Below are 27,164 nucleotides of genomic sequence, written 5' to 3' on the forward strand. Positions count from 1 at the left end.
GCTACAAAGTTTCAATTGTAGAAGGTAAATAAATTCCAGATACCATGGCCTCCACTTGGGTGGCCAGGGAGCATGGCCTGCCTGCAAATCACCAGAGGCCCCTCACCCAGGCCACCCCATGCCCCAAGAGGACCCACACCTTGATCTGGGATACCCTTCAGGGCAAACCACCCGGTCCCCACCCATGCACCAGGCCTCTATCCTATCTCATAAAGAGTAATATGCACTCCAACACACAAGATCAAGATAGCCCCCATGTAATCAAAGATCCTGCCTCTGTGTGGACACAAGAAGGCCTGCAAGGGAGGGCAGTTGAAGGCATTTAAGCCTGCAGGGGAGGGCAGTTAGGGGTGATGAGGCCTGCAGAAGAGGGAAGTTGGGAACAAACAGGTAGCATGAGAGTGGTTAGGGGGTGATCAGTCTGGCAGGCAGAAGCAATTAGGGGCAATCAGGAAGGCAGGCTGGTAGCAATTGGGAGCCAGTAGTCCTGGATTGTGAGAGGGATGTCTCAGATTAAAGAGGATGCAGGCTGGGCTGAGGGATACCACACCTCCCCCTCCATGCACGAATTTTATGCACCGGGCCTCTAGTACTTCATAAAAATGACTGATGGATAGCACCTCTTAATACACCAAAAAGAAGGCAGGGAATGTGCTGGGATGGAGCTGCCTGACAATGCCCACACTAAAGTGATCCCACAGTAGTGACACGAACGAGGAATGAGCTAAATTTACCAAGTTATCTTTGCTCAGTTCAGTGATATTAGTTCACATTTCTCAAATAAAAATCATTACCTATCATTTAATACCCTCCATTGTGAATTCAGTTGTTATTTGTCTAGCACAAAGCATCACATAAAATAGCTGCCCTTCATTGTGAATGATGAATATTTCCTACATAAAAGATGATACTGATGTCTCTGGAAATTCTAAGCACTTTCCATGAAAGAGAGTGTGTTGGACTAATTTGTAGAATGATGAAGTCATTGGTGTGGGACTTTTGCTCACCATTTCTTTCTTTCTTTCTTTATTTTTTTTTTTTAAATCTCATTCTCTTCATTTTCTTTATTACTAAGAGGGAAGCAAACTCTCAAAAACCTGTTATCTATTATCCTTGTTCCAAATTTTGCTGGTTCTCAGTCCCTGGGGTTTGAAGTCAATATGTTTGGTAATGACTTTTTACAAAGGAAAAGGAAAAGGAACAGAGATTGGATTTCAAGTTTTATGATAAATGCATATTTGAACTTTCAGCTAAGTTTGGCTTGAAGAACTCAGCCTCGCTTGTGTAGGAAGCTAATCTTCTGAGAAACCGAGATCAGACAGAACACTAAATAAAACATGATATATTTTTTCTCTCTCTTTCATATTCTTTCTACACACACACACACACACACACCCCTACAGGTTCATCCCTAATTCGGGTAAAAACTCAGAGTGCTACTTACTTATGTTGTAAACAGAATCCAGTCAATAATTGAATTTGCTATCAGTTTGCAAAGTCAGAGTTAACATGGTTCACACTCGCTCCCCACCCCACTTCAACTAACATATTAATTGCCTTCACATTAGCTCTATTGCTTGCATTGTGTTGGCTTTTCAAGGTGCAAACATGTGAAAATGAGTGTCCTGTCTCAAAAAAAAAAATATGCTGAAATGTGTAAGAACTCTAAATGCAATATGTTTCAGAAACACATATTTCAAGATGAATATTCATTTGTTTTATGGAAACCCTATGCAATATTGGTGGGTAAACTGACAGTACTTTTTAAAAAAATATATGTTTTATAGAAGTATCAGTTTCACCAGTTCTTATTTGTAAATAAGGTAGCTTTTTGGCTTATCATGAAAAAATCTGGAAATACTACATTTTAAAATTAAAATGTAGGTCTTTTATCCAAATAACTTTCCCCAGATATTTTTTTCTGGAATATTATATGGAAAAAAAAAGTGTGTGTGCATATATGAATGTGTGTGTGCATGTGTGTGTATATATGATTGTGTTCATCTGTGGGTTTTTCCTAATGGAAAGCTAAGTTTTCTGATAGTGTTACCAGCTTGGGTCTCAGTATCTGCAGTGCCTGACCAAGCCCTAAAAATTCAAGAGAGCGGTAGAAATTCCCATTACATTTTTTTACTCAGAATTCAAAAGACATAGTACTATGAGCTGGCCTAGCTCATAGGGACATGATCTTTAGCAAATTGGTTGCTGCCTCCAGTCCTTTGGAAGACTGGGAGGTTCCCACAGTGGAGATCACTGTGGCTGTGAACTGGGCAGCAAGTGAAGAGAGGGTGAGAGATGACTTGTTCTGTCCATGTGTAATATATTCTTTCTCCAACAGACCAGGCATGCCATGCTGAGGCAGAGGTTCTTTCCCCCAAATAAGACATTTGATGAGGCTCCAACTGTAAACTCCAGGTGCTTCTCATACAGGCACCCAGCATACAAGCCCTGAGAGTATGCATCATTTGTTCATCAGCGCACCCCATAGACCTGGTTGTTTCTGCTTCACTGGGAACACGTGCAGACTGCCTAGGCACAGCTGATGTGTGCGCTGACTAAGTAGTTCAGATCAGAGGGAAAAATCATTTTAAACTTCTAGACTTACTTGAACAGGAAAATCAAAACACCTTTCAGCCAGACATTCGCCAGATGTCTCTGCTCCAATCTGAAGGCAAACTGGAGCAGAGCTCTGACTCTGAAGGCCCTTGAGCTCCTCCTGTAGATTTGTTATTAATTAAAAATTCAGCAAGGGAAATCTCAGGTTCTTTAAAATAATGCTTTATCTATTTCCCCATATGAGGATGAACTCTTATAAATTCTATTTTATGATACTCATATTGATGGTTTGGGAGAATGAATTAATTGTTGGGGGAACAAAGCCAGTGAGTGAACACAGAAAAAGTGTCTTACCCAAAGAACAATTAAATGAGATAGGTCATATGATTAGGGTTGAATATACTCCTGATGATTCTCCAGGTTCCCTTCTTTCTGTATGAGGGACTCAGAAAGCATAACCTTCCCAAGGATTATTATTTAAGTCTACAAGTGTATTGAAAAGCCCTTATCACAACTGAAATTGAAGTACCTAAAATTCTGGTAGTTTCTAATGCTCTCTCTCTCCCTCCTCCCCATCCTTTCCCTCTTCCCTTCTTTAATGCCGTATTTTATAGAATACTGCTAATCTTTTCTAGGATAAGATATTATGTTACCTAATCTCTAATCAAGAAATTTTAGGAATTCTAAGAGAGATAAATAAATTTTATCTTCATTTACTTCACATTGACTCTCTAATCATAACGCAGTTAGCTGACAGCCTCCAGCCTCCGTGTTTGGGGGACCTTCAACACATTCAAGCTTAGGCCATGCTTTTGGTGGGCAGCTCTCAGCCAATGACTAAGCATGATGGCAAATTAGCACCGGCCTTTTCCAGTCAATTCAGAACCTCTCCACGAGTCATCTTTGGAGTTTACAGTGGTCTGACTGAGAGTTTCACCAAATCATATCATAGTTAGAGACCCCGCCTACCCAGTCCTTTTTCAGATCTATTTTCCTTTCACAGTATCAGAAGGACACTACTTTCTGAAGCCTCTCCATGCCTACTCCTCTTTCCTCTTTTTACCTTTCAGGAGCATCACCCCCAGGAAATCTCTCCCTTTCTGTTCTATATTGACAGCCATTTCCTGAAGGACCCAGACTGACACACATGGTTTACATCTCTCTCACATGTCCTATTTATGTGAACACGATTTATTTAATTTCCCACTTCTCTCAGTGTCATTTTTAACTATTATAGTAATAACACAGGTATGCAAATCAAATAATCAATAAAAAATTCTTGCCCATTTTGCTAGAAAACCTCCTTAATTTATTTCTCTAAAAAAATTAATAGAAGATTAAATTCCGAGTTATTACATTTAAGTCTTTGTTTGCATATTAGTGGCCTGGTGCACAGATTTGTGTACATTGAAAGAAACTTAATTAAAAGATTTATTTTAAAATTGCTATTCACCCTTTCTCTAAAATAGAAGTGTCAACCAAATTCACCATTGACAATGACAGATAGAAACACACACATGCGATTGGTACTAGAGAGAGCTTTACATGTATTGTGCATGCACAAGTCAACAGCCTTATATATATATATATATATATATATATATATATATATATAGCCTCTAGTATGTATGTGTGTGTGTGTGTGTGTGTGTATATATATATACACACACACACACACACACACACACACACTAGAGGCCCTACGCATGAATTCATGCACTGGTAGGGTACCTAGGTCTGGCCAGCTTATAGTCAGGTTCCCCCCTTCCTGCCCTCTTTGCCTCCTCCTTTCCTCCCTCTCTCAGCACCCAGTGCTGCTCCCTGGTGGTCAGCACATGTCATTGAAAGCAATAGAACTCCTGGTCTCCCAGTTGAACTCCTGAGGGGATAATTTGCATATTAGCCTTTTATTATATAGGATATATATATATATATATATATATATATATATATATATATATATATATATATATAAAATGAACTTGCTTAATTAGACCTGCTTTCTGATTTAAACTTTTTTCAGCCCAGTGAAGCACCCCAATTTCTCTTTTATGTAATTGTGAGCAATACAGCAGTAAATATCAACACAAAGCAGATTATTATTGTAGATCATATAGGGAAAACAAAGGCTAAAATATTTAACTGCAGCAGTGTTTGACTATATTCTGTGCAGTGAGAAAACCTGAAGGCTTAGTAAAGGTCCACCATTTCTTCTTTTCAGTCGGGTCAAATTTCTAAACTTTCTAAATCTCCATTTTTCAGCTAATGAAAAGAAAATAGGATTCTATTAAGTCTCTTATCTACCTACTCCAGAACTTCTATGAGGATCAAATGAGATGAAGCACAGGAAAATACTTCACAGAAATTTGGTTAAAGTGTAAAAGATTTGCACCTGACTATAAAGCAAGTCATGTTCCTGGGCTGAAGAAACTCCAAGAATGCTAGTTGCTAGGGAGAGGAAGCCAGGCATTGCTACATGATGTCATTACTTGACACCTACAATGACCATTTCTGGGCTGGGCTGTGGGTCGCATTTTGTGCCATGGGGTCTCAAGAGCATTGGCTTCGATTTGGTGAGCTGTTGCTCTGGGGTGGTGGCAGGGCCTGTGTCCCACTTGGGAGAAGCCAAGTGTTGGTTTATGGGCACCAGGTTCATGGTGGCTTTTCTTTGTAAATGGTCAGTGCACATCACAGCAGCTACTGCATTGAGCATCTGCTCTTTGGTGGTCAGTGTGGGTAATAGTGACAGTCAGACAGTTGGAGGGACACTTAGCATATTAGCCATATATATATATTGCTTTTGATTATTTGGCTACAGAATTCTGAGTACAAGCCAATGTTATTCTCCTAGAAATTTAAAGGCATTATGTGTCACTCTTAGAAAACCTAATGACAATGTGAAATTTAGCTCTCTGTAAGTAAACTATATTTATTCTTTAAAACTTTTTTAATTTTTTAAATAGAATTTTCATGTTTGCAATTTCACTGGAATGTTTCCAAACACAGGCTGGTTTTTGTGGGTCCTGCTGAGCAAATCAGAGAACTGGTTCACTGTTATGACTAATTCATAACGATGTTCAGTTCTGGGAAATTCCTCCTCTTATATCTTTATTTCCATTACTTTAATGTCTTTCTATTCTTTTTCAACATTATAGGAATGTTGAATTTCTTGACTGCTAATCTAGGTGTATTTCTCTCACAATTCTGCAAAATTATATTTAGTCATTTTATCTTCTGTATATACACTGAATTTCTATAGATTTTTATACATATACTAGAGGCCTGGTGTACAAATCCATGCACCAATGGAGTCCCTCACCCTAGCCGGGGATATTTTGCCAAAACCAGCTCTCCAACATCCTTCAAGGGGTCCTGGATTGTGAGAGGGTGTAGGCCAGGCCAAGGAATCCCACTGGTGGATGATTCAGGCCAGAAAGGAACTAAGGAGGTTGGTCAGCTGGGAAAAGACTTCAAGGGAGCTCTAGGACATGTCTGATCAGTCATGTTCAGTCCCAATCAACCAGACCACTTCAGCAAGCTAACCTACCAGTTGGAGCATCTGCCTCCTGGTGGTCAGTACAAATCATAGTGAGTGGTTGAGCAGCCTTAGCATATCATTAGCATACTAGAGGACTGGTGCACAAAATTCATGCACAGGTGTGGGGGGTGTACCTCAGCCCAGCCTGAACCCTCTCCAGACTGGGACACCTTGAGGGATGTCTCACTGATCATTTATGGCAGTCAGAAATCCCTCTCACAATCCAGGACTGCTGGCTCCCAACTGCTGGCCTGCCTTTCTGATTGCCCCTAACCACTTCTGCCTGCCAGACTGATATCCCCCTAACCATTGCCCTGCCAGCCTGATTGATGTCTAACTGCTCCCTGCCAGCCTATTTGTCCCCAACTTCCCTCTTCTGCCAGCCTGGTCACCCCTAACTGCCCTCCCCTGCAAGCTTGATTGCCCCCAACTGTCCTCCCTTACAGGCCTGGTCCCTCCTAACTTCCCTCCCCTGCTGGCCATCTTGTATCTACATAGAGGCAGAATCTTTGACCACATGGGGGCAACTATCTTGATCTTGTGTGTTGGTGTGATAGTCAATCTGCATATTACACTTTTATTAGATAGGATTGAGGCCTGGTGAATGGGTGGGGGCTGGGTGGTTTGCCCTGAAGGGTGTCCTGGATCAGGGTGGGGGTTCCCTTGGGGTGTGGGGTGGCCTGGGTGAGGGGCCTGTGGTGATTTGCAGGTCGGCCATATCCCTAGGTTACCCAAGAGGAGACCCTGGTATCTGGGATATATTTATCTTCTACAATTGAAACTTTGTAGCCTGGAGTGAAGCCAAGCCTTCTGCTTGCTCTGTGGAAGCCATTTGTGTTGGGTTTTATTCACCTTCTATAATTGAAACTTTGTAGCCTAGAATGGAGGCCTAAGCTGGCCAGGGCAGGTGGAAAGCTTGGCTTCCTCAGTTGCTGGGGGCAATCCTAGCCTGTTCTCTCCAGCTTAGAGCTTGCCACATTTTTCTTGGGATTTATCTTCTATAATTGAAACTTTGTATCCTTGAGTGGAGGTCTGGGCTGGCCAGGGTGTGTGGAAAGCTTGGCTTTCTCCATTTGCGGGTAAACCCAAGCCTCACTCCTGCTCTCTGTGATGGCAGCCATTGTGGTTGGGATTAATTTGCATACTTGCTCTGATTGACTGGTGGGCGTGGCTTATGGTGTGGTGGAGTGATTTTTAATTTGCGCATCACTCCTTTATTAGGTAGGATTATGCTTTGATTGGTTGAACAGCTGAATGGTCGACTGGATACTTAGTATATTAAGCTTTTATTATATAGGATATTTTTATTTTATAATAATTCTGTCTTATTTTCTTTCTGTTTATTAGTGTGTGTTTTTTTTACTATGAGCTTTCTGTGCTTCAGAGATATAATGGCCTATCTTATTTGGTAATAGTGAGTTAGATGAGGTAATAGATATATCTGGGCTGAAATGCTTTCTATTATTATTAATTGGATTTATGTTTTCCTATCTTTTTGCTTAAAATTCTTCCCTATTTAATCTTTAAAATGCATAGTCTGCCAGGGTCTACTTAATATTAAATATTCAACTCTTTCCCAGAGTACACTAGAAGTACTCATTTAACTTGTATTTTATTTTCTGCTTAAGTTTATACTTCTCTCCCCAACACCTGTAACTCCTGTGCATACAAATTATCTTACATTTTAATAACCCAAGATAATGCTTTCTTAAAACTTCACCCACTCAGTGTGCATTTTTCCATGAATGATTAATGATGATAATTTATACAAATCTCATACTGAAAAATCACATTAAGTAACAACATTGCCAGTACAACCTTATATTTCATTACATTGGAGAGCAATACTTGGAATAAATGCAGCTACTTAAACCAAATATTTCAAGTTGTATCTTTGAAGAAATAGAATAGGTAAAAGAAAGCATTTTAATAGATGTGTATACTGACCATATTTTCCCTATTCACACAGGTAGTGTCAAGTAGTCACTAGAGATAACAGATTGGTTCAGATCAATTCAACCATATGCTTTTGGGTAAACTACTCAAGTTTTTAGGCCTGATTCCCCATAGCATTGGTATAAGTATTAACAAATATAATGCATATGAAGTATTTTCTCTGCTACCCAGCACAATGTAAGCATGTAAATATATTGGTTCTTATGATAAGTGAATACATTGGCAATCTCTCCAATAAAAACGATTGAATCTATTTTTTTCCCAAAAGTAGTTGCAACTTTTTAAAATTTTCTTATTACCCCACTGCATTTAATTTTTACCCCTAGAATAGTTTTCACTACACTCAGCCTATATATGTAAAAGTTATTTTCTGCTTCTCCAACTATACTTTTAAAACCAGGCAGCTAGAGATTGTCACCTGTATCTCCAGGTTGACTAGCAGGAACTTCATACATTGTTCTCCATCAATGAACAAATGGTGATGGTACACTAGGATGGAGATAAAATTTGATCCCTAGAATCTCTAAAAATGTTTTTAAGTTACAAACTTATTCAAACATCTATATCAGGTGGTGATCCCCTTCATGGAATAATATACATCATCACTAGGGAAATAGATCGATCCTATTGGCGCTTTCTTAAAGGGAGCAGATATATGGTGACCACAAATAGTTCCCTTTCAACCCTGTGGCAAGATTCAGAACTGCCACGAAAAGTACAAGTTGATGAAATAAATTCAGTGGAGTCTTGGGCTAGATTCACTAAGTGAAAGAGAGTGAGACTTAGGTCTGGTACTTACATAAATAAAAGGCCTATAGACAACTGAATTATTATAGATCTTCAACTTCCTTTTGTGGGTTTGGTCCATATCTACTTTCATGAGAATCAGTTAGCAATCATCCTGGTCTTTAATATGTTTCACATCCAATCCCTCTCATATGCCCATGTTACTGCCATTCGATGCTCATTAACACTTTCATCAAAGAAGGGAAATAGAAAATAAAAAGGAATGTGACCTAATTCCAACCATTTTAGTGTGTTTTAATGGGTTTAGCAGAGGAGAAAGGTAAAACTCTGGGCTAAGTTGTTTTTAAAGTTTTACATGTGTTTAAAGGTTCTCACGATGAGAGAAAATCAGAAATAATCTTTACTATTTTATTCTACTCTTAAAGCTTTAGTGTTTGTTATTCTAAATTCACTCTAATGCCTCTCTTGTTTACCAATTTCTCTAACAGCTAGAGATCCTTGAGATTTAGAAACAGCCATATCTCAGCTCCAATTCCCACTTCCTGCAACCAGTGCAGAATTGGCAGAGTGGATTGCTCCTGCTCTTGGTGTGTGGAGCCTGAGGATCTCTCTGTGGGAGACTGGGAGGGTGTGAAGCTACAGGACTGGGACCTGAATTCAGCTTGGATGGCAAGGGAATGAGCCTATTAGTGTATCACAAAGCTCCTTCCTTCCTTCTTGGCAGGAATTGTTGCTTCGAGCCAGCAGGTGCTTAATGCTGTTAAATTTATGAGTAGTGAAAGCTGTTGGGTTTCTTAACATCTGGGTAACATAAATTATCAGAATTTTTTTTTTTGGTCATGTACAATTGGAAAATGATTTTGAAATCCATATAAAACCATTAAGTAACCTTTGCTGGAATATGTTTATTTCTGAACATTTACCTCTGTGTCTGCAGGCTGTCCTGTCCCTAGATGAGCTGACAGACCCTGGCTGAGCAGGAAGTGACAGGGTCAGGAAAAGCTAAGCCAAAGATCTCAGTTTCCTTTTGAGATCTTTGGTAAGACTCAGAACACTTTTGATATATGCATTCATAGTTTTTGTTTTGTATGTTTTCTTGCTCAGAATTACCAATAAGCTAAGTAAAGATCCAAAATATAAATTTGTAAAAAAAACCTTCTAATAGTTTTTTTATTTTTTATTTTAAGCTGAGTATAATATTGAGAGTTGCTTCTTTGTCACCCTTTCTTCCTGTTTCTCTATGCCTTCATCAAAATAAGTAATGAGTTTATGACCTGTCAAGAAAAAGTAAACTAAAGTAGCAAAAGAGGAACTGGCCTTTTCTTTAAAGTAACAGGTTAACCATATACCATGTTTCTTCCTTGTTGCTGTCACTGACCAGGATGCTAAATGCAAATAGGCATTTTTAAAACTTTTAGCCACTGTTGAGCTTGAGTGGTACCCTCCACAGAAAGTCCCCACTCATGTCTCCATATTGTGAAGGGGACCTTTTAGAGCTAAGAATGTATTGAGAGGTTATTTTCACACCCACATTTTACTTTCTTATAGAAATTGTGGTAGTATTTTGTAATATAGGCATAAAATATTGCTGTTTTTCATGTTTCACATATTGATTACATACTTATAATTAGATTTAATGGTTAAAAAAAACAACACAAAATACAGTAATATATTTTCGCCTGATGTAGTGGAAAGAATATTGGGCTTATGAGAAGAAATGCCAGGTACAGACCCAGGCTCTGCTGTTTTCTCACTCGTGACTGTGGGAAACTCATGTCAAAAGTCAGAGACCTTTTCTTCACTAGAGTAGGATTTGCAATGAATACTGCAGATGGAAGTCTAGAATCCATGGCCTCCTTGCTCTGCTGGTAATAGTTTGGAAACTTCATGTAAGGCAAGGGAAGATCTTATTGCCCAAACAGTTATCCTATCCCTTTTTTTCTGTAACAAATATGTGACCTAATTATTTTCAAAGAGATGCAGTAAGACATTTCTGGAGATTGCTGAGGTAGTCATTTTAGCTCTTCTTCAGAAGCTAGGCTCTCACTTACACATTAATCTAGAAACATGCAGTTCCAGGTGCCACTCTAGGCATCTTGTGCCCTATGAAGTAAGACAGCCAGAAGACAAAGCAGAAATTTCCTAAAGATTAGACCTGAGTAGATCGTAGAGAAAAGAAGCTCCAGCCTTGGCCATATCTCTGCTGAATCCTACACAGATCATAGCTCCCCTCAAGCCTATACCTTTGGACTTGTAGGTTTGTGAGCCAATGAAATTATGTATTGTGTATGTGGCAGTTCAAGGTGGGTTTATATTACTTGGAGCCAAAAGCATCGCAGTGGATAAAGGAATAATTTTACCTACCCATTAGGATTACTTTCAGTGCTAAAGGAGAAACCCTTGTGGAAAATTCTTGCAAATTTTAAGTCCACGATTTTTAATAGTTCAACTCTTTGCCTTGTAGCTCTACCATCTCTTCCCAAAAGAAATTGGAATAAAGAAATTGAAACACCTAAGGAAATAAATTGAAAGACAGACTAGCTTCCATTTTTATATGGATAGGTATATGAAAATATGTTACTGAGTTGTAAAATAGATTAATATTTTAGACTTATTTATATTATAATAGTCTATATAGTATATATAATCTTAGAATATTCATCTACATTATGTATATATATATATATATATATATATATATATATATATATATTGTGTGTGTGTGTGTGTGTGTGTGTGTGTGTGTGTGTGTGTGAAGGCATTACAAAGCACAATCAAACAAAAGCAATACAATAGATACAACTGGGCTATTATCTGTAACATTTGTGGATTCCAAGAAAGAACACAGTGTTTCCAATGTGTTTAAGTAATAATTTACCCTACTTTGAAACTTCATTCCACCCCCCCCCTCCCATATTTTCCATATTGACTATTTGGGAAAATGTGCTCTTTAAAAGGTGTTTTTGTTTTTGTTTTAACACAACACTTGCTTATCTCTCTGTAGATGTTTGCTCAGAATTGTATTCCTTTATGAGGATATTTTAGTATGTTTTCATAAGAGGAAAACAAAACCCAAAGCTTTCAGATAGGATCAATAATAAAGCTTCACAACCAAAGACAGTTTTCTTGGGGTTTTGTTCCTTCTAAAAAAGAAGAACAATAACGCACAGCAGACCCCAAAGGGAAATATATTGTTAATGGAAAAAATTGCCTTCATTCACTCTTTCTATTTAAGGGAACTCTTGCTGCCAGGTTATAATGAAAACATAAAGGTCTAATACAAAACTGATTAGGGGGAAGGACGCAGGGGAAAGGAACCCAGAAAATGCAGCATCTAATCCAGATGTTAGCTTAGTGAGTTTTGTCAGAGATAGCAGCCAACTTCATCTTCACCCTCTCTGAGGGTGACCACTTCTTGATCAAATGAAAAACAGCCTTATTTTTCAGGTTCTAAGATTCTTTACATAATTTAGTTACACTGTATCTACTGATAAAAACAATCTCAAGTATGAAACAAGTCTTTCATGATGTTTGACTTAATTGATCTAATGTTCTAGAAAAAGATAGCATTGATCAGACCATCGATCCTCAGAGGGAAGGCAGGGAACAGTGGATGGGAGGGGGGGCGATCAACCAAAGGACTTGTATGCATGCATATAAGCATAACAAGTGGACACAGACACTAGGGGGGGGTGAAGACATGAGTGTAGGGGTTGCAATGGGGAGGTAAGGACACATATGTACTACCTTAATCAATAAAGAAAAAAATAATTAATTAATTAGTTAAAAAATAAAGTTCTAGAAAAAGATGGAAACAACACCTAAAAACTAACAATTTTGTCCAAATAAGGAAATCACTTAAAACCATGTCTTCATAATGTCAATGATTAAATTAAATGTTTTATTGACTGATGAAATTAAGTTAGGGCTAAATCTCTAGAATTTTTTAAATTTTTTTAAAGATTCATGTATGAATTAGGAAATGACGGTTTACTGATCAATTTATAATGGGGGTGAATGATAGGGTTAGTAAAATAAGAAACAAATTAATCTCAGAGAAAGCCAAGCACAATAATTAAATAAAATAATATGTAGTCACAAATAAGAGAACACACATCTCAGAGGAAAAAGTGAATAATATTTCTGAAACATCTATCTTGGCCTTTTCATAACCTTGGGGGCTGCTCACAAAATTTAAAAAGTTTCCTTTCACCTGCTTTGCATAATCTGTAATTCCATGCCTCTGGAAGGTTATAAGCATGATGCGGATGCTCACACTTCTGCACCTGCCTAGTAAGAGGGTTCTCTCAGAGCTATTGTTTATCCTTTGTTACTGCTGGCTGGCATGCTTCCTCAGGCCTGGCAGTGTCTACATATACACTCGTCACAGCACTTATGAGATGGCTTTGTTAAAGTACTTGATATGAAGTAATTTTCATGAATATATTAATGTGAATTTATTAAATATAAAGCTTGTTTGGGTTATAATATGGTAATGCATTATATTCTAGTTTTAGAAATTTTGTCTTAGTCTCTATTCCCCCTGAAATAGACTGAGCCAGGGCTTCGAGTGCAAGTGGTTGATTTGAGAAATGCAGGAAACATCGGTAGGGGACAGGGAACACATGCAGTAAAGGCTGCAGTGGAACACTGGGGGATATTTGGCAGAGAAATCTGGAAATTAGTGTAAAACTCATGACTGAGAGTTATCTCATGTGAAGGGTGTGAGTTATACACCCAGTCCTACCAGTTCCCTGCAGACAGCTGCATTGGGGGAGTGGGGGGGCGCGGGGAGAGACAACTGGCCTGCACCCCCAGCCTGCTGCACATGGGCAGAGAGGCATCAAGGAGTCAGTTGGTGGTTATTAATAGCCTAAAATAAGATTTTAAAAATTATATTGGCTCCCTCAAAATGTTGATATAGTGTTAATACCTTCTTATAAAATAGCTAATTAAAATGTTATATATTAATTTGCATTTCTACAAATATATCATTAATTTTTTGAGATCCTATTGTCAATTACCAGAAAATGACAGCTGAACTAGTCAACCATTCTTAGGGGAACTTACTTTTATGATGTAAAGTATGAAGTTAGAACATATTTAAAAGTATTGCTTTAAATTTTATTTTAAAAGATAAATTCTTGATTTGATGAAGACCTAGAAAATAGGTTTTATACATATATATATACTTAAATATACATATATATGTATATTTATATATTTTATACATATACATATATATATTTATAACATTTACATGCACTTCTGAAATAATTTTTAAAATGAAGTCTACCTTTTAATCACCTTTTGAGTAAGATTACTAGTTGCTATGCTGATATGTGTTCTCTCGTTTTCCCTAGTAAGAAAAATCCAGACTTTTTTCAGGTAATTGATCATGATCACCCAGGAGGAGAATATTTCTTAGCCTATGTAGAAGCCAGCTGTGCTCATACTATTGTGTTTTGTACAAAGACATGTAAGAGGATATATGGTGTGCAGCTTTAGAAAGTATCTTTAAAAGAGGGAAGGCACACCCTTAAACTTTCCTTTTTATTCTTGAGGACATGGCTAAGGATATGAAGCTCTGGAGTCAAGTAAGCACCTTGGACCATGAAGTGGGAGCTTCATGCTATGGACAGCAAAAACACCAGGTGATAGGGGATGGATTTTTGCATATTTTAGAGCCACCACATGATCCTATGCTGTGTAGTGGCAGACTTGTTTTCCATGAGAGAAAAACAAACTTCTTTCTTGTTTAAACACTTGTTTTATTTGTTTGATTTTTAATTGATGTAACCAAATCTAACCCTATGTGACTCACAGCTTAATTGTTATTCTGCCACTCCTTATCAGAAATTTAAATTTTAAAAAATGTTGACAGAGAGCAACCATATAGATTTTCCACTGCCAATGTTAGGAGACCTTAGAAAAATCATCATTCACAAGGTAAATTGTATTTTCCTGGCATGAGATAGCATTCTTTAAAAAGGTTGCTGGCTAGAGGTCATTTCCATAATTCATCTGTGTGAACATGGTATATCTTATAATCTTTGATTTAAATTTCACTCCATTAATTACACTAGGATTTTTTTCTCTTTTGCAAAATCTCTTGGCCACATAATACCAAAAGTGAGAATGAATTTTTTTCACAATGAGGTAACCATCAGCATTAGAAGCATTTGGACTTGTAAATGCTACATTAAACACATTTTGAAAATTGAAGACTTTTAAAATTCAACATATGCAAGCTGTTTTGGAATTTAAAATGATTATATGGTCAAAGGTGTATTTATAATTACCGGTAAAGTATAAAGCATGACCTTCCTTGTCACAAAATATTTGTCACTGAGCTTTAGTCATTCATCTTCTAGATAATAAGAATTTTCTCATAAACCCTGTCTTTCAACTTTTTGGAGAAGGAGCTTCGTCCAATAGAAAAGTTCTCTCGGAAGAACTGAATAATCCAGGTATCATTGATGTTCTCTACTATTTTATTGTCAAAGTCAAAAACTAGCAAAATTCCTGATGGCAAAGTTGTATCTGCTAATAGATAAAGTCTTATTTCAGTATAAGGCTGAATTACGTTATATTGCCAAGGTCATCCTCAGCTTTAAACACCAGATTGTTGTCACCAGCCAATGTTTCTTCCTCCTGCCTCAAAGCCTCCTGGTTTGGAAAGATGCAGTAGTCTTCCGACAGCCAGCTCCATGTGGTGGGAGAGCCGCCCTCGGCCCTAGTGCATCGGCCCTATTTAGGTGATAGCTGTAGCAAAGGTTTCTCTTCTCTTCAGTATCCAGTGCCTGATCTCCTAGCACTCTGATCTCCTTCATGTGGGCTTTTCCATGGAGTGTAGACAAAGACCATCCTAGCATCTGCTTGTCTCTACCTTCTCTCTGTCTGTAGTGTTCCTTCTGCCTGATCATGAAAAGCTGGTGTTGCTCAAGGTGCTATCCAAGCTGTGTTAGCATGTGAGTCACTCTATGTGGGTGATGTCATGCAACCAGTACAAAACAGCTCCAGGCCACAGAGAAGTGAGCGCAGTTTGTCCCCCAGTCCATCATTTCCCTCTTCTCATCTCCAGAAGCTGGCCCCCAGTTCTACCCTACAGCTTTAAAATTCCACGCATTTCCTTGAGAAACTCTCTCTCTCTCTCTCTCTCTCTCTCTCTCTCTCTCTCTCTCTCTCTCTCTCTCTCTCTCTTTCTTGTTTTTTTTTTAATCTCTTGTCTAAACAGTCACCCTTTGCAATTAGAAACTGTTAAGGATTCCTAGAGACCATCTGATCCAGAGGCCCCTGAACTGTGCTCTGAGGAACCTGGACAGTTGTGGGTCTAGCAACAGGAGAGGACAAAGGCGGGCTCCTGGCCGCTAACCCTACTTCCTCCGCATCTTGAATGAGTGTGTGGTTTACAAAGAATTTGTCTTTTCTTCAAAGACATTCTATTTATGAGCATAAATTTGTTTGTAGTATTCTCTTATTATCTTTTTAATGGCTGTAGGATTTGTTATAATATACTCTGTTCTTTCTCTGACATTGGGTATTCCTCTTCTCTCTATCAATTTATCGAGAAATGAAGGTTTATCAATTTATTTTTATACATTGCTAGAAGTTTATTGATTTGTTAAAGAATAATCTTTTGTTTATTAATTTTTCATTGTTTTTTCTGATTTTTTAATTTTATTTATGCTCTTATCTTTATCATGTCCTTTCCTCTGCTTGCATTGCTCTTCCTTTTCTTGTCTCTCAAGGTAAGAACTTAGGTTATTGAGTTAATATCTTTTCTTTTTTTAATGAAAGCATTTACTAGTAATGTTATAAACTTTCCTTTTAGCACTATAGCCACACCTCATAGATTTTAGTGTTCAGTGTGGACAAATTCAGGTTTACAGGTTTACAGTTGTCAGCATGTGAAACACAGTTTATTTTTATAGTATTATTTATTAGTTATAGCATTATTATCCATATGAAGAACTCTAAACCTAAGTTTGCTAATCACTGTAATTTAGTTTTCCTATAATTATACATGTATTTTTAAATTTTCTCTGAGACTTTCATTGTGACCCATGCATTATTTCATAGTGTGCTATTTAATTTCTGTTGTCTTTCTGGTTCTGATTCTAATATGACTCTACTATGACTAGTGATACAATCTGCATAACTTTAATTTCTTTTAATTTGTGAAGGTTTATTTTATGATCCAGGATATGTTCTATCTTGGTAACTATTCCATGGATAATTGAAAAGAGTATATATCCTGATTTTGTCAGATCTTGGGTTCTATAAATGTCAATCAGATTTTGTTGATTGATGATGTGGTTAAACTGTTTTATATCCTCTATAATTTCTGTCTAGTAGCTCTAACAATTGCTGAAAGTGAAATATTGAATTCTTCAATTATAACGTTGGGTTTATTTATTCTTCTTTCAGCTCTATCAATTTTGTATCATGTAATTTGGAGATCTGTTGTTTGCTGTGTACACATTTATGATTACCATATCTCTTTGGTAAATTGATCCTTTTATAAATATGTAACATTCTAATTTGTCCTTGATAATTATCTTTCCTCAGAAACCTACTTCTTCTAATATTAATATAGCCACTCCTGGCATTTCTTAAAATTATGTTTGTACAATATGTGATTTTCTATCCTTTTCTTTCATTCTATTTATATTAGGTTTGAAGTAAGTTTCTTTTACACAGTCAGGTAATGGTTTTTAAATTTTTCCTTTTTAATGTACTCTGTCATTATCTTCCTTTTAATTGGTGCATTTATATCACATATTTTAAAAATAATTATTGATTTGATAGAGCATAAGTACTCCATTGTGGCATTTGTTTTGTTTCTTATCTGTGTTATCTGCTTCCCATTGCTCCATTTCTTTTGTCTTGCCTCCCTGTATGTTACTTGAATATATATTTAGATTTCTATTTTTTTTCTTTTTAATGGTTTTCAGTATAGCTTTTTTAGTATAATCTCTTGCTCTAGTTGTCACAATATACATATGTAACTTACCACAGCTTACTAGTTTGATCACTTCAAGCAAAGTATAGAAAACCTACTTTCCTTGATGTTCCTTTCCCTGTCACTTTTAAAATACAACCAGGTTATTCCTGTAGATCCATTGAGCATCACATCAGATGGTATTATAATTTTTATTTCAATAATAAAAAAATGCTTTAAAAATTCATGGTGTGAAGAGCAGTGTGCTATTATGTTTACCCCTATTTTTATCCATTCTGTTGTTCTTTTATCTCTAAAGGCTTTAGCTTTATTATGTTATTATTCTCTCAATTTATTTCATACTAGTGCCATGGATTAATTTTCTCCTATTTCCTTAATATCCACCAAAATAACATTCTAATTTTGTGGTTTCAACCTCTGAGCTTTGCTCATAGTTTCATTCATAATCATAAGTGCCCCTTGCATCCATTCTGCATACCCTTCCTTTCCATAAGTTTATAGTCTGGTTGACAACTAAAGCTAAACAGTTTTTATGATCTCAGGAGTTTTAATTCGATTTATTTAACAAGTTAGGATATATTTACTCAAATAATAACTATGGTATTTTAGCGATCTAAAAAAAAGGGGGACATTTTCAAAAGATAAACCAAGGGTCAACTGAAATCCCAGCTACAAAGTATTGCATAAATGTTAATTATTATTAAGGCAATGTGAGAAGATTCAACTTTACCTTTGCTTTTTTATTCCATTTTTGAGTGATCAGAGTCATAGGAACCATTACAGACTATTATGCCAAATATTAAAAATAATCTTTCAAACCCCTGCAGCCATTGTCAGATTTTCCTTATAGTATCAGAGGGGTTTCTATATTAAATAATAGCAAATGATTTCAGATAAAATGCTTCTGCAATAGTTAATCATAAAAAATACTTTTTTTTTTTTTTACTACATGATCCATTGGTCTTTTAGAAAAAGAAAATTCTTGACTAATATGTCATTATGAAACTTTTATCTGCTTACTATTGACTACAAATATTACTAATATCCCAAACCTTTTTGTTTTAATTTTAAGAAACTCAATTTCCAATAATAGTGTCTTGTAGCACTCATATATCAACCACTCTAACCTTTACATCAAGCTGTATTATATTTTATTATATTAACTTATCTGTGCTACAATATTTGTTACCTGAATGGAATCTAATTGGTAAATAATTTTAGCTTCATTTTTACAGATTTGCTTCTTGAAGTGTCCAAGAAAAATTATATCCTTTGTCAATATGTTTTAGTTTATATTTGTATTTAAGTTTTGTTTTGCCCAATATGTGATTTTCACTGTGTTCTAGCCATCAGTAACTTGTGATTTAAAAGAAATATGATTAGACAAATTGTAGGCAGAGGAAATGACTATAACATCTTTTTGGAATAAATCGGACTTTAGTTATTTAAATTGATCTGAGTGCTGAGCTGAGAGACATATATGTTCTCTAACATGGAAATCATTTGATATGTAACCATTCCAATTTCGTTTATTGCTTAAGTTAATCAATTAGTAGATATTTTTGAGTGCCACTTGTCATCAGGTAAAATAAAAATAACTATGCATATTTTGGTGAATAAAATACAACCCTTATTTTTGTGAATTTTAATAATTATTGTAAAATAGCAATAACAAACAAGAAAATACACAGATAAATGTATAACTGTCAATTTTAGTAAGTACAAAGATGGAAACCAGTAAATAACTGGTTTCAGGGAGTAGAGAAAGGGAGGTTATGTTTAAATGGGACTTTCTAGAATCTTACATTTCAGCAGAAACTGAAGGATAAGATGAGCTAAACACATTGGCAAGAAGAAATCTTTGCAATCATAAAGTCCTCTTGCTTACCTACAACTTTAGTCCTATAGATAAGTAGCTAGTGATTTTTTTTGCCCATGAACTTGGATGAGTTTGGGTGTAAAATAATCTCTATCATTTTTTCACATTGCAGGATAGTTAAGATAATAAAGGAATTTCTACCTAGACTAAATTTAGTTTGTTGAATGACTCAGTGATCAACATGTCTTCCATAAAACAAATTTGAAGCCTAGTCTTAAAGAGTCTCATAAAACAGCCCTCCTTTCTATGTTCAAGATCCGCATATTTCCATAAAATTCAGGATGGAGACCTAGAATACCTAGTAAGGATAAAGTAAGCCACAATGCAGCATGTTTCCTGACTGATGCTGCAGCTCCTCCATTTGAGTGTGATTTTTTTTCTTTTCATTTTATTCCAATAAATGCCTAATACAGTGCTCTGTAAAACACAATTAGTGCTCTTCAAATTACAGCACCTTATCACCTTCACAAATAATTTCATACCTCTGAACTTTATTTTTCCATCTTTCAAATCTCTAAAGTCTTTTAGGACCCAACTAGTAGCTACTGTTTGTTGTACACTTATCATATACCAGTTAGTATATGAACATATTATCTCATTTAACAATAACCCTAAATTAATAGTGGTACCATTCTCATTCTACAACAACAAAAAAAGAGGCAACTTATTGGCAGAACTGAAGTCAACCCAAAACTGCTTTCTTAACCACCTCCACATGACATGTTCTGTGGGCTGAATCTATAGCTAGGGAAGTGGATTCTATTTTTAGAACAGATTTAGATTTCCAGAAATCTGAATAATAGTACAGGCAGTTCCCCTGTACACTTTCTCCTATTATGATGATTAACATTTTATATTCATGTGACATATATGTTACAATTAGTAAACCAATATTGATATTCTATTACTAAATACTAAAGGCTCAGTGCACAGCCTGCGCCTATCTAATTTGGGACCCCTCGGGGGATGTCTGACTGCTAGTTTAGGCCCAATCCCACAGAAATCAGGCCTACATTGGCAGTCGGACATCCCTCTCACAATCCAGGACTGCTGGCTCCTAACTCATTTCCCCTAACCCGTTCTGCCTGCCAGCCTGATCACCCCATAACCACTCCCCTGCCAGCCTGATCAACACCTAACGGCTCTCCTACTGGCCTGGTTGCCTCCAACTGCCCTTCTCTGCAGGCCCCGTACCCCCCAACTTCCCTCCCCTGCCAGTCTAGTTGCCCCCAACTGTCTTCCCTTGCTTGTCTGATCACCAATAACTGCCCTCTATGCTAGCCATCTTGTAGCAGCTATCTTGTGACCACATAGGGACAGCCATCTTGTGCAAAGGTGTGATGGTCAATTTGCATATTACCTCTTTATTATATAGAATAGTTCATAGGTTGCATTAGGGTTTACTTTTTGTGTTGCACCTTTTTATAGATTTGGCCAATGTTTAATGTCATGTATGCAGCATCACAGAAATATGCAGAATTATTCCATGGCTCTAAAGTCCCCTGTGTTCCTTGAAAGTCTCACTAAATCCCTTGAAGCTCTCTTTGAGTCTCTTGAAAGCTCTCATTAAGATCCTTATAACCATTGTTTTATACTCTGTATCCAGTAGTCTGCTTGCTTCCATTTTATTTATTTTTCTTTCTGGAGATTTTTTCCATTCTCTCATTTGTGACATGTTCTTTTGTCTCTGCATTTTGGCTGCTTTCCTGTTTCTATATATTAGGTAGAGCTATTATGTCTCCTGGAATTGGTATCCTGGCCTTGTATAGTAGGTGTCCTGTAGGGTGCAGTGGCTCAGCTTCCCCAGTGACATGAACTGGGCACTGTAGGTGTGCCTCTGTGTGGGATGTGTGCACAGTCTTATTGTAGTTGAGCCTTGATTGCTGTTGGCATCACTGGGAAGAGTAGATCTCCAGGCCAATTGGCTGTCAGAACCAGCTACAACTACAGCTGAATAGCTGCTGTTCAAAAGACACTCCTATGGAGCAGGACTTGCTTTAGTCAGACTTTGGACTCGTAAGTCTATTTCTTTCAGCAGTCTGAGTCTGCCCCTTGAGTGTGTTGCTTGTAGATATGTAGAATTGTAATCTGATATGGTCTGAAACTATTCACTGGATGTATTGGCTCTGAGGCCTTCCAGAGGTACAAAGTCAGTCACTGCCTGAGACACCTGGAGAGAGCCACAGGGAGATCTGCAGAAGGCTGTTATTTGTATTGGGTATGGAAGTGCCCAGGTGAGGCCAAGCTGTGAAGAAAGGTACGTTGGTGCTAGTGCTGGGACTTGGGACTCTTATTGATAGATAATGGGCATACTGATGCTGGCTGCTACTTGTTTAAGAAATTTTAGGAAAGACTGAAGCCTAAGGCAGGACAGACCCCTCATGTGGAAAAGCTGTTGCACACAGGTTGGGTGGGACTGCAAGTTTGATGGGGCAGGATCTCAGAGAATTATGAGTGTAGAGCACACAACGTGCTACAGGCTAATGGAGACTCAGATATGGCTGCCAAGCAGCTTTGCGAATGGGGCGGTCCCAGCACAGGAACAACTCCTATGAGCACCCACTTCTGAGAGAAAGTCTCCCAGGAGTGTCTGCCCTGAAGCCAGACAATCCAGTTTCTCCCAGTATAGCCGTGGTTCTCCCAATGCTGCCACTCAGCTCTGGAGCTCAGAGGGAGTGAGTCTGAGTAAGTCCATGCACTGGCCCTTTAAGAGGGACTGTCTGGGTCTCCAGCAACCTCCATGTCACTCAGCCACAACTTTGCTGGCTTTTACAGACAGAAGTTACATGAATTTCTCTTCCCAGCTCTGGAATCCTGGAGTTGAGATCTGCTGTGCGGCGGGGGGGCGGGGACCCCTTGCTCCTCAGAGGAAGCCTCTGCGACTGGTTCCAAACACTACACACCCACATATGGGTTTGGGACCAACCTGTTCTGCACCTCTGCCCTTCCTACCAGTCTCAGTGTGCTTTCTTCTTCACTTCTCTCATTGCAGGACTTCAATTCATCCAGCTTTCAGGCAGTTCGGAATGATAGTTGTTCTGAATTTTAGTTGTAATTTTGGTGTGGTTGTGGGAGGCATTGAGTACAGGTGTTTGCCTAATCTGCCATCTTGGTTCTTCCAAAGGAGATTTTTCTTGGATTTTTTCCAGGAACATCTAATAAAGCTCCAGATGCTAAATTTCATAAAGGTGTGTGTGCCCCTTAAGACTGTGCTCCTATATATTTTTAACTCTCAAGCTAGTCCACATTTATCTTATAGCAATTCCTCAATTTCCATTTAAGTTTTTTTTTTTTTTCCCCACCAGTACTTGTTTTCAGCAGTTTTTGTTTATAGTAAACTGTGATTCTCTGTATTCAACTACCTCTCAAATTTTTAGGATAACCATTTGTCCTGTGACCTTAAGTCTTTGATAAATCAAAGAAAAGTGATTGATTTTTAGTTTGTTCAATTTTCCTTTGGTTGTGAAGATGGGAGTTACAGCTTCCAAGCTCTTAGTATTTCAGAGTGAAAACTGGAAATTTCAATTAGTTGTAGAAACAGTGTATTAGGAACTAGTGCAGTAAGTCTATCTGAGCAGAAGTTGAAGGGATTTTGTTAAGTAGGAAACCAGGTGGTTTTCTATGCCATATTTCTCTTTTCTTAGATATGTGATATTTAATAGAAGTTTTCTGAGGTAATAATAAAAGAAAGAAAAGTAGAAATACACGAATAATCAGCATGTTTTAGGATGTTTCAGCATGTTTCAGGATGTTAAATTATTTACTATTCAGGCAATAAATGCTATATATGCTTATTCACTCCTCTGCCATTGTAATTGGTAGCTATAACTCTCAAACCATTGGACTCCACCACATAGGTCTCAGAATTAGAAGAACAAAAGGAAAGCTTTAGTTACACTTCCCTTCAGTAGTGATTCAAACTGTATTTCCTTCAATCACTTTTCTAATTTGTAAGTCTAAGCTTGAAATCAAAATTGATCTCTTAACACCTTTTAACTTATTTTTCATGGCTTTATATACACTGGATTTTGTCATCCTGATTCTTATTCCAGTGCAAGTTTAACCTGAGATATTAACTGTCATTCTGTTTGTGATGTTTCAGAACTGGTCCTCACACCTGGTGTTTGCGCTTTACTGAACTATTGGCATGTAACCCAGGACCATGGCCTAAATCTGGCAGTGACCTAGATCTGCTAAACCTTTCTAACAAGGCTATGGAGTCAAAGTACCACAATTATCATTATAATTGACTCCTTTAAATTATGAATATTGAATTCATAAATAATAGACTTAAATAATAAATGATAGAATAAAACATTTAAAATTGTGACAGGTAAGAAGAATCATAAAAATACACAGAAGTGTAGTTTTGAGATACATATGAATTTTCATATTTTATTTATTTTGGATTTTTTAAAAATTTATTTTAAAATATATTTTATTGATTTTTTACAGAGAGGAAGAGAGAGGGATAGAGAGTTAGAAACACCAATGAGAGAGAAACATTGATCAGCTGCCTCCTGCACACCCTTTACTAGGGATGTGCCCACAACCAAGGTACATGCCCTTGACCAGAATCGAACCTGGGACCCTAGAGTCCTCGCTCTATCCACTGAGCCAAACCAGTTTAGGCTACTGTATATTGAATTTTTAAATTTTATCAAACATATTATAGGGCATGCTTGATGGTTTATTAAAAAAGTATTAATTGACTAGTAATCTCCAATTAATCCAGCATATAACTACTGAAAAATTATTTGGATAATAATAATGGAAGTACCATGTACTTGTCCTAGGATGAAGATAGCTTATATAAGTATAGAAAAACATTGGTAAAATAGAATATTCCCAGAAGAATGTACATGCTATGTTGATATGCTTGAAAAGCATAATCCTTAGTGAAGTAAAACACACAAACAATCAAAAATATTTTTTCAACATGCATAATATCAATCTTTTCAGGCAGGGCAGCAGCGATTTTCACACCCTTTGAAAGGGCCCCTCATGGAAGATAATATGTTTATTACCTATTGCTGGAAAGCAAACTTGAAAAACCTTACCAAAATCCTAGAGAATAATTCAAGACCGTAAGAACTAGATTGCCACATGAAAAACTGAATTCCTACCTGTAATATTTTCAAGATGAAGTGGATACATAATATGTCACATTGGCTGTATAATTATGCTAGGTAACATATTATTGCTACCTCATAAGATTCTGCAATTTTAATGGTCTAACAAAATTAAAGTCTTTGCTGCCATTTGCCTTCAAAGATTGTTTAAGGAGGGACTATAATTATTTGACCCTAAACTTTAAGGGAAAACAAACAAAAGTACCAGTAAATATATATTTATCAACCACCTGAAAACTTGCTTTCAAATGTGAGAAATTCTTTTTATTGCACATAATCTTATATTGTTAATTATGCTTCCTCATTTTTTTTTTCATCTAAATAAATTGAGGCTTAACATGGCTATGTTAATTTTTCAAAGTCCCATATTTGGCAAGCATAACTGTTAACTCCTCTGATTTCAAAACCCATGTATATGTTTATCATAAAAACATTTATATCTCTTCATTTCTGATAATGTATAAGATAACTCCTGTCACTTAATAGTTCTGATATGACTGATTGAAACTTACTTTTCATGTATACAACAAAAATGTGACAAGAAAATTTTAGGGAAATAACAAAATTAAATTCAGAAGGTTACTTGGCTAGACTCTTTCATTTGTATTGATGTTCCCAGGGCGAAAATTTGGTTTTGCAATTCTAGAGAATCAGTTAAGTTATAAGTAATTACATTTTTAAGCCTAAATTTTTGCTTTGCTTATTGGAATCTTTAAACATGGACTATAGAGTACTACTCCAAAATGTGGTTGTTATCAACTTGTAAAGAGAAATTATTTTGCCCTAACCAGTTTGGCTCAGTGGATAGAGTGTCAGCCTGTAAACTGAAAGGTACCAGGTTCAACTTCGGACAAGGGCATGTACCTTGGTTGAAGGCACATCCCCAATAGGAGGTGTCTAGGAGGCAGCTGATTGATGTTTCTCTCTCATTAATGTTTCTAACTCCCTATGCTTCTCCCTTCCTCTGTAAAAAATCAATAAAATATATTTTTTTTAAAGAGAAATTATTTTGGTTATTTCACTTTAATTCAGTCATCAAGCCTATTTCTGCTGAATAACCTGTGATATCATCTATACATATAAAGAGATAATATGCTAATTTGTCCATGACAGTGTCCCTGTAATGGCCTATTTGCATATTGATGCAAGTGCAGTAGGAGGTGGCCGGAGCCAAGTCCCCGGGGTCTGAGGAGACTGCTTGACAGGAGCCCAGACTACAGAGAAGGGAGGGGAAGCGGCCACAGGGAGCTCTTCAAATCTCCTTGCAAAGACACCCTACCCATCCACTGAACCTGGGAGGGAGAGGGGAGAGGTCGATGTGAGGCTGACCTGACAGGGAGACTCAGCCTTGGGGGTAGCTGCAGCCTGCACGTTGACTCCCAATCTCTTCCCTACCCCATCCCAGCCAGGGGCGCCCACAACAATAACACACTGGCAACCAACCATCAGCACCCCCAGGGCCCGTGGCCTGCCACCACCAGGCCCCCTCCACTGGGGTCGGGTACGCCTCTCCTCCCTACAACTCCAGACCCCGTGGAGGCCGGCCTGAGCAGCCTCTCAGGGTCGCAACCGCTCCCCCCCCTCCCCGCCCCCATAGCAGCAGCATAGTTTCCACAGCTAAGCTCCCTGAACCTCGCTGTGGGCTTGGCTAAACCCGCCCTCCTAGTCCGCCTGGCTCCGCCCTGGCCGGCCCCTACCCCACTCCAGGAGGTTGGAGCCCCGCCCTGAGCAGGTACAGCTGTGAAACAGCCAAGTACAACTTAAAGAATGGGGCCAAGTGGAAAGGCTTGACAGTTACTCCCCCTTCGGCCTCGCTGACCCCCAGTGCCTCCCTAATGCCCCGACCCCCACCAGTGCCTCCAGGGATGACCACCGCTACAGGGCTGCTGGCCTGAGCCCGCCCCTCGGAGGTCTGCTGAACCCTCTGCAAAGCTTCCATAGCTACAGTCCTTCTCCCCTAATCAGCACCTGCTACCTTCAAGGGTACGTGTGAGCTTAAAAATAACAGTCCCTTCAGGTTTGGACATCACTTACTTGATGAAACATCTCTAGGTTTATTAGCTCAGAACCTCCTCATGACAACCCAGTGAAGTAGGCGGAGAAGAGAGTACAGTTCCCATGGTATATGCATATGTATTCAGAAATGAAGCTCAGAGAGGAAAAGTGTCAAGCGCACATGCCCCACAGGGGAGGCAATTTGATTTTAAGTGAGGAAAATTTGAGAATGAGTTAACAGTGAATTTTTTGCATTTCTTATGGTTCTGAGGAGCCTCATCTACAGGGTATTCTACATCAGCGTTTTTCAACCGCTGTTCCGCGGCACACTAGTGTGCCGCGAGATGTTGCCTGGTGTGCCGTAGGTGCAGACAAGACAAGAATTTTATAATTTTT

The sequence above is a fragment of the Pipistrellus kuhlii genome, unplaced genomic scaffold (genome assembly GCF_014108245.1).
Source record: "Pipistrellus kuhlii isolate mPipKuh1 unplaced genomic scaffold, mPipKuh1.p scaffold_m20_p_2, whole genome shotgun sequence".
NCBI classification, from domain to species: Eukaryota; Metazoa; Chordata; class Mammalia; order Chiroptera; family Vespertilionidae; genus Pipistrellus; species Pipistrellus kuhlii.